This window comes from Alligator sinensis, unplaced genomic scaffold, assembly GCF_000455745.1.
Source record: "Alligator sinensis unplaced genomic scaffold, ASM45574v1 scaffold989_2, whole genome shotgun sequence".
Taxonomy (NCBI): domain Eukaryota; kingdom Metazoa; phylum Chordata; order Crocodylia; family Alligatoridae; genus Alligator; species Alligator sinensis.
Genome location: NW_005842162.1, coordinates 1,622,348 through 1,630,762, shown reverse-complemented (window position 1 = coordinate 1,630,762; position 8,415 = coordinate 1,622,348). Strand labels below are relative to the sequence as shown.

The window sequence follows — 8,415 nt, the reverse complement described above, 5'->3', positions numbered from 1 at the left end:
GGGGCGGGCTAGCTGGGCGTGTGGCTGAGCTCAAACTGAAGTCTGTCCTGATCAGTTGAGTCCCTGGGATGCCCTCGGCGTGGTTTTGGTGCCGGCGGAGCTTGGGGAGCCTGGAAGAGGTGAGAGGTGGGGAGAGGTGTTGCGGCCGCTGATGGTGTGGCGGGAGGCGGCCACACAGTGTCACGTCACTTGTGGAGGCGCTTTGTGGCTTGTTCCCCCTTCGCTGTGCCGCAAGTGGGCGGCCTGGTCACTGCGACTTTGCACAGGGGTTTTGGGACTGAGGTTAGCCACCACTTCCGTGCGAGGTGCGACCTGGGTGTAGATCACATTCGTGGCTGTCACAGTGTTGTGCGTGGTGTGATGAACTGGTTCATCTATGTTTTAAAAGCCTCACGTCAGCCAAGGGCCTGGGTGTTTTGAGAAGGGGGCCATACCTTGGCAGTAGAGAGAGTGCATTTTCCTTCCAAGGCTCTTTCCTTGCCATGGTGGTTTGTTTCATGCTTAGCCTCCAAACTGCCATCCAAAATGTAACCAGTGTTAGTGATTACAGAGATCCTCAGGATGGGGAAAGGACCTAATTTCCTTTTAATGTAGCGAGAAGGTGCTCTTTTATGAAGTGTTACAATAGCAGTGGTTCTCAATCTATTTTGCCATAGTGGGCCACACTTGTAGCCTCAATGTGTTGTGTGGGTGCAGCCCACACAACTGACTTCCTGTATAGCCATTTAAAAAATATTTTGTTTTCAAAACATTGGGCCATAGCAGTGTGCTGAGTGGGCCAGAGGTCGAGAACCACTGGCCTAGAGGCTGGGCCTTGGTACAGACACATAGACAAAAGACAGTGCCTGCCCCCCAAAACTTTGCATTGGCAGTCACTGGCACTCCGGAAGGAAAATGAGATGGAGGGGTGGAAAGGTAATAGAAGCACATTTCTAACCTGGGCTAGGGAGGAGGGTGAGGTAAAGTAATAGAAGCATGCTTTGTACCTGAACTTGCCTGTGACAAGCTACATTAGAAACACAGCATTGTTCTACAAACATTGTGGTTAGATTTGCAGGAAAATCAGATTGCTCCTTTTCAGATTTTTAGGGGAAACGTCTTCCAGGAACAGTAGTGGCATGAAAGAAAGTATATACGAGGCTCTCAGAAGTACGGCCTAACATGGTAAAGGCTGGCAATGCTTATGGGGTGAGGTGTGTGGTTGGTGCATCAAGGTAGTAGCTCTACTGTGTAAGGGCAGGAGGACAATTTCAAAGGCCCTGAAGGTCAGGAAGTTTTATTGATACTATAGAGAAGGAGGAATCTGGTGGACTTGCTCAAATGGATATGGAACGTGAATGAACTGTCAGCTATGAAGATGGTCTTGGCAGCAGGGCTTTGAATTGAGGATGGTAAGTTTACAGTAGGCCAGAGAAAGAGTGCAGGAATTGAGACATGATACAGAGACCTAGATGAGAGGTATTCTTAAGCAGCTTGGAGAGAGCACATTTGTGTGTGTGTGTGTGGGTTGTTCGTAGTGGTGACATCTATACTTGAGCCCTTATTCTTTAAATGCTTATTTAAGTGCTTTACTTGTAAATGAGTGAGTAATCCCGTTGATTTAATTGAGGCTGTACATGTGCATGAGATTAGCCATGTGCATCAGTGTTATAGGATTGGGATTTGGCATGTACAATTTTACAGGTCCCAGTGTTTTCTGTGCGTGAAGTTTTGGTATAGCTTAAAAATAAGATTTATACCCATATAACCTCTGAATAATGCTCTGTGGGGTTTTTTTTTAATTGGGGGATATCATAAAGCTAATCTGAAAAAGTCACTTGTACACCAGAATAAATGTGCCTGTCCAGAGAATCATAATTGCATAATTGCTAAAAACTTTCCTGTGTACCCAAAGCTGGAATAAGAGATTAATGAACTATCTGGCTTCAGCCTCTGCAACTGCTGTTGAAAAATGGGGCAAAAAAAGATAGCATTGTTGGCAAAAAGTACTTTTTAACTAGTAGACTAAGTAAGTCATTCTTCAAAAAATTACAGATCATAATTTGGAGAGCTAAGAAAAATGGATGGTTTGACAAGATATGAAATATAGATGTACTTAAGCAATAGTGATTTCACTCGCTCATTCAAAACACATGTTCACGGGGAATTTCTGAACCCACTGTGAATGTGGGTCTTAATATTCAACTGAAAATTATATTGGTCCAGTAATTTTAGTTGTAAGTTCATGGGCCAGGAATGTTTTACAAAGAGTAATATGAATGTTGAGAAGTAAGGGTTCATTTACTTGTGGCCTATTCTGTGGTGCACACAAGTGCAGTATTTTGGTCTGACTTCCTGTGCTCAAGTGTTTTTCATTTGAGCAGTGTATTTACTCTTCAGACTGCTTTGTTCTAATAATTATTCAGGGAAAATAGATCGATAGGAAACCTAGTACTGTACATGGACGTTTTAAATCTTTTTCTTATTTTCCTTTGGGAGAACAAGTTTTATTTACTTCTGTATTGTGTAGCATTGCTCAGAATAGATGCGGGTGCTTCTACTTCTGTTATGTTGCTGTTTGCTGCTTCATTGGAGCTGGCTGCTCATGTCCAACAGATGTATGACCTGGAATCTCATGTTGAGTCTTGATTCTTCTGAGCAAAACTGTTAAGCACAGTTACCAGCTCAGGCATGAATTCTACTGCCCAATTTTCTTTTGGGCTGACTGATGATTTAAAACCAAACCAAACAAACAAAAAAACCCCTAATGGTAATTTATTTGCCTGTTGAAGGTAACTGTGGGTAGAATTTTGCCAGGTTGTACTGACTATGCTTTCTGTTTTTGTTCATAATCAAGTAAATGAATATAACTATAGCCTCCCCACACTTGAGTGACTAATGTTTCCCCCTTGAGTAACCTACTCTCTAGGCTTGAGGAATTTGTAATTCTCTCTCTCTCTCGTCAGAATTTAATAGAATTATGAAAAACCCATGTATATAGGTATATCTAGATTGTATCTTTGCTTATGCTGTCTCTGTCCTTGAAGGCCTTAACAAATGAAAGTTGAAGTGCAAATACTTTCTCAGCTAGATGAGAACAAGTATAGTGGTTCAGTGAATGCAGTTGTGGCAGTGTGAAACAGTGCAACTTCTGCTTGACTCCTGTTGAGACCTAGAACAGGCCTGCGATACAGATTTTTCCTGGCATGGCTCTATCAGTCAGTTGTGAAACAGCTTGGCCCCCAACTGACAAAGCTGTGCCGCTAGAAATCCCCACTATAGATGTAGTTATTTTCAAAACTACTGGGTTTTTTTCTGTGTGTGTGTGTGTGTGTGTGTGTGTGTGTGTGATTATTATTTTTGGGTGGGAGGCAGGGAGTGGGGAAATGGGAGGGCTAACAAAGTGCAACTTCCCAATATAGCTCATTCACACAAGGAATGCTTTTCCAGGAGAGTAAAGCACTACTATAGCAGGCACAGACTAACGTGTGCAAAACCGATCTGACTTATTTCAAAGAAGTGTTTTGATTGCATTGCATTTGTGGCTGTCTTTATCCTGACCCCCTTCCACTATAAGGGAAAACTTTGTAGAGTTGACCAGAGCTAAGATTACTCCATTTTACCAGCATAGCTGGATTGGGTATGTGTATAAAAAGACAGTACTCCCTCCCCCAGTAAATGTAGTTATTATGTCTGGACACAGCTGTGTTGACAGAAAAGGGCTTTTTCTGGCTTACACCACCTCCCCCAAATATTAGGTAACTGCCAATGGAAAAACTCCTGCTGTTAGACAGTGTCTCCTGCACTGTATATAACTATTGTAGCAGTGGATCAGCGATGTAGACAGATTCTTTAGATTTTCTGAATTTTTGTTCGTTGCTAACAGGTGAAGTAGGTGACAGTTTTAGTTTCTACTTATTTTCCTTTTTTAAAGTATGAATGTTTGTAGCACTTTCATTTTTAGGTTTTCTTCTATGCTGTTTTTCAAATTTGTTCCATTTCCTCCCCCCCCCCCCAAAAAAAAAACAAAACAAAACAAAACAAAACACACACACAAAAAAAACCTTTCCTAATTCAGTAACAGATATGGGTAGGGGGAGAGGGGTCAGAAATAAACCAGAATTTTCTCTGTGCAATTTCAAGACGTGAGGCAGAAGTAGTTTCTTGGTGGGGGGTGTTCTTTTTTCTTCCAATGTTAATCTTTCAATTTCTTCCAAGTCTCATTTGCACTGTCAAAAGAATGTCTGTCTTGGGGTTTATTTTTTCTTTAATCAAAAATTGAGCTTTGGAAGAAGAATTGTCATGTTTAAGAAAGCAGGAGAATAGCAGACGTGTATGTATTTGTATGTGCACGCTTAAAGAAAACTTTCTTGAAGGAGTACTCACTTTCATTTTAAGTGAGGCTAACTGTACATGTGTAATTTTTTGCTAGTTTAAAGTTAGAAGTTTCACTGGTTTTGGAGTCTTTCTACTTGTATTTTTGAACAAATACTTAGTATGGGCTAACTAATGTAGAGATTTTACCCTTGTGGATTCCTTTCATGCAGCACCACTGAGAACTTGATTGGCTGCGGGTTTGAAATAGGCTGTGGAGACATGTCTGTGAAAAGTTGCACACTTAATTTTGGGTGGTGGTAGCTATAAATAGCTGTAAGTTGGCTCTTCATTGGCCTTTTGTTTTGTCTAATGCTAGTTCTTAGGGATGGTATTTGGCATGGGTATTTGGCATGGGTTGGTGACTTGCACACTCAGAGTAGGTTGAAAATTGGAATGGCAAGGAGACTTAGGAGCCATTTCACTTCCAAACAGGTGGGTGTCTCCTGGGAAGGCTCAAGGCCAGTCTGAGGAATTTTGGGGCAGCCAATACTTGCTTGTTTTCCATAGAAATAGTTAATTCAGAGTTGACAGTCTGGTGGTACTTCTTTAAAAAAAAAAAAAAAAGAGGTGGGGCTCTGTGTGGGAGAGTATGAAGAACGAGTGCGCTGTCATGAGGCACGTGTGCAAGGGAACAGAGTTAAAGCTGCACAAGCAATCATGGATCTGGTTTTTCCAAATATGGCTGCCTTCGCAACCTTACCTTTTTTTTTCTTAGAGCGGGTTTTTTGATTTTTTTTTTTTTTTTTTTTTTTTTTTTAAATTTCTTTTAGGATATTGGCCCCTTGATTCCTCAGCTCTGGAGGGTATTTGTTTTTTACTGACTGAGCTCTTTCATGAAGAGACATGTCCGCAGTTGCATGAAAGCAGATTCGTACATGTAATGAAACTTTATAGTGTAGTACGTGTTTTAATTAACAGTACGGTAGAGTTAAGATTGCATTCTCAAAACAAGCTCTTCACACTGTAATAATAGCCGTAAGTTTTCTCTCTGCCCCAGTACAATCGCAGCCATGTGGTGGTTCCATAATTAAAGTATCTGATTCGTTGACTGTAAGGAAGTGTTTACTCACTGGGAGAGCCTGAAGCGAGAGTCAGTCGATTCTGTGTGATGCAATCTGAGTTGTTGACTTCTCTTGGTGTCTTGATTTATAGACTCACACTGACAAGGCAGCCTATTCCTGCTCCATCCAGAGTAGTAAAGTAGGTAGCAGATCTTCCTATAGGATGGGGAAGTCTTACTCCTCTCTTTCTTTGGCTCAGTTTTGGATTATAAGTAGTTTAATTATTTTGCCCCCAAATATTGCTTGTTGTGTGCAGTTTGAACGTAATTTTCCTACAGGCACAGGTTGTCCTCTTGCAAGTGGGTGTGCCACATAAAGTGCATTGAAAGGGATTTTTGTTCTTTTCTACAGCTGGTGGAAGCTGTGTCATGTGGGTATGTGGTGGCCCATGGAAATACCCTGGATGATCTTCCTTAGAGTAGCCATTGACAAGTAAAAAGGGCCATTGTCTGCTTTAAAAGTTCCTGTGGACTAGAATTCCAAGATGGCTGAAATCAAAGTGGGAGTAGGAGTGGCTTTTGTGGTATGTTTGTACTGCTTCCACAATGCTGTTGAGTGCTGCTGAGAAATATAGCCTGCCCACCTATTCTGCATGGACCAAACCTAGAAATGGCCTTGGGTCCTTTCTGACTGCTGCTTTCAAGCACACCAGAGACTTGGGGCTCAAAGGCAGTGGTGGGGAAGTGGGGAGGAGGGACAGGAGGTCAAGTTGGCTTTGCTATTTTATTTCTTGTGCATCTTGAAGAGGGCCCATGCATGTGGGCAGCACTTAGGCTCTGGGAAGGCACTGCAGACGTGCCTTGCTTATTCATATGGCTGCACTGCTGCCAAAATGATACCTTTTCTTATGCACCCTTGCATGAACTGTCTGATGGTTCCTGTACCCTTGCACCACCACAGTAATTGATATTCCACTTTCCCTTGGAGAAAATTGGGGGTTATGCTGCCTTCTCCAAAGGTGTTCTTTACATTTCAAGATTTTCTGGAGACTCATTGTAATGGGCCGCTGGCTTAAGCCTTTTTCTAAATTGAGTTCTACCCACTGCACTCCCAGTGTTGAAGATGGGATTAACAAGATGATTCTGATTTTGGGTGTGATAACCCCTAGCATCTTCCCCCTGTGGGCCAAGGGTCTGCCTTTGCAACAGCCTATAGTATCTGCAAAAAATGCCTTGTTAGGGATCCTGAAAGGAGTTGAAATACAAGGATCTGCTTAATCTATTTGGCCTCTATGGGGCAATACTGTCTTGGAAAGGGTATCTTGAGAAGTGTAAGGCCTACTTCGCTGGCAGGGATTCTGAGAATGCGAGCAAGCCTTATACCAGTTGTTATATTTTCCCAAGGGGATTTGGGCGTGGAGGGACCTAGTGATGAAAAGTTTGGGGAAAGCCTGTTCTAAGGAAATACAGTTCTGTTAAATTGCATCTTGCAGTGATTGGAACTAATAAATATGTATGAATAAAGACTTCTGCCCATAGGTGGATTAACACGGGGGCCCAGGGGCCCCTGCCAATTAGGGGCCCCCCTGCGTGTCTGGGTTCCCTTGGAAAAGGGTGGATTTCCTCTGCACTTCCCAGGCCCTGCTCTTTGCCCCAGGCCAGGCCCATCTGAACTGCCTGCTGTTGCCCTGCTTGGGAGAGGTAGCGCAAGGGTGGTACCAGCCTCAAGGCAGCGGCTCTGGTGGCGGGGGCCAGGTGGGGTGGCCTGACCTGGCTCAGTGCAGTTGGCTCCACCGCCAGCCAGGACTGTGTGGAAGGGCACTTACCTCTGCCCCCAGGTCATCCTAGCCTGCAGAGCCGAGCTTTGTCCCCCAGGGCTGCCTTGTCCCCTCCCCCAGCCCAGACTTCCCTAGATTTTCTGTGGCCTCCCAATGTATGGTGGCCACTGCCTGTAGGAGGCTGCAGATCAAGTTGAAGGGCAGAGCTCTGTGGGCAGGTACAGGGTGAACAGCTCCAGCTGCACGTGTGCGCCCTGTTTCTTCTAGCTGCAGTAGGCAGAGGAGCAGTGGGTGCCTGGCAGGTAATTTAGTCTTCCCTGACCTCCAGGTCCTGTCTCTTGGTGCCACATGGGGGGAGCTGCAGGCTCTGGGGAGCTGGTCTGCCAAGCAGCTGCCTTTGTCCTCCCTCTTGCCCCTGGGGCATTAGCTCTGGGCCTGAGCTGTCTCCACACAGGACAATGGTGGACTGCAGAATCCAAGTGTGGCCAAGGTGGTTTTTCTGAGCATGCTGCTTGCCCCAGGCCCTGCTCCTGGGAGGCATGGTGGGGAGGGGTTCCCCCAGATTTGTGCACAGGGCAGATGCGGGCTGCTTGCTGTAGGCTTGGGGCTCTCCACCCTGCTGCCTTTGCTTGCACTGGCTGTGCGCCCCCTGCCTGCCTGGCAGCATTGGGAACAGTGAGTTGTGCCTCCTGCTGCTGGGCAGGCAGAAGATGTGTGGCAGGCATGGGGTCCTGGGCAAAAGCAGCAGAGCAGAGAGCCCCAAGCCCACAGCTAACAGCCCACTTCTGCCCTCACCCTGCTCAGCTCCAACTGTGGTGGAGCGGGGAAACAGGGTGGAGAGGTGAGCATGTGCTACTCCATCCTCAGCCTGGTTGGGTCAACCCAGCCTCCCCTGCAGGGCACGGAGGCCCACCCCGTCCTTAGCAGCTGCAGCGGCACTGGGAGGGGAAGGGGCCACTGTCCCTGCTGGGGTGTGGGGGCCCTCCAACTTTCTATTTGCTCAAGGGCCCCAATAAATCTTAACCTGCCACTGCCCTTGCTTTGCTTTTTAGAAGAGTGTGGGGAGGGGAAGAGGCAGGATTCCCAATAGAAGAGTGAGTTTCTGGAATGTCCTTGGGAAAGGAACAGTGGGGCAAGGAGCTCAACTGGACTGAAGATAATGGAGCTTTTATAAATGAGTAAAAGGTGTGGGCAGTTGGCTGGAAGGCTGCTTAATGAGTTTTGGTTACCCCCCACAAGGGTAGCCCTGCCCCTTGATAGGCCGTGCCCCCCCCCCCCCCC

The 8,415-nt window shown here is 45.5% G+C and overlaps 1 protein-coding gene across 1 annotated transcript in view; it reads left to right on the top strand.

Annotated features, from left to right (window-relative positions):
* Nucleotide 1: 1 nt before the first annotated feature.
* CNOT6L (CCR4-NOT transcription complex subunit 6 like) overlaps nucleotides 2–8,415 on the top strand; it is an 85,100-nt gene continuing 76,686 nt past the window's right edge. Inside the window, exon 1 of the mRNA XM_025206549.1 lies at nucleotides 2–119. The gene's annotated coding sequence lies outside the window, so the exon portion shown is untranslated. The remainder of the gene's footprint in view (nucleotides 120–8,415) is intronic.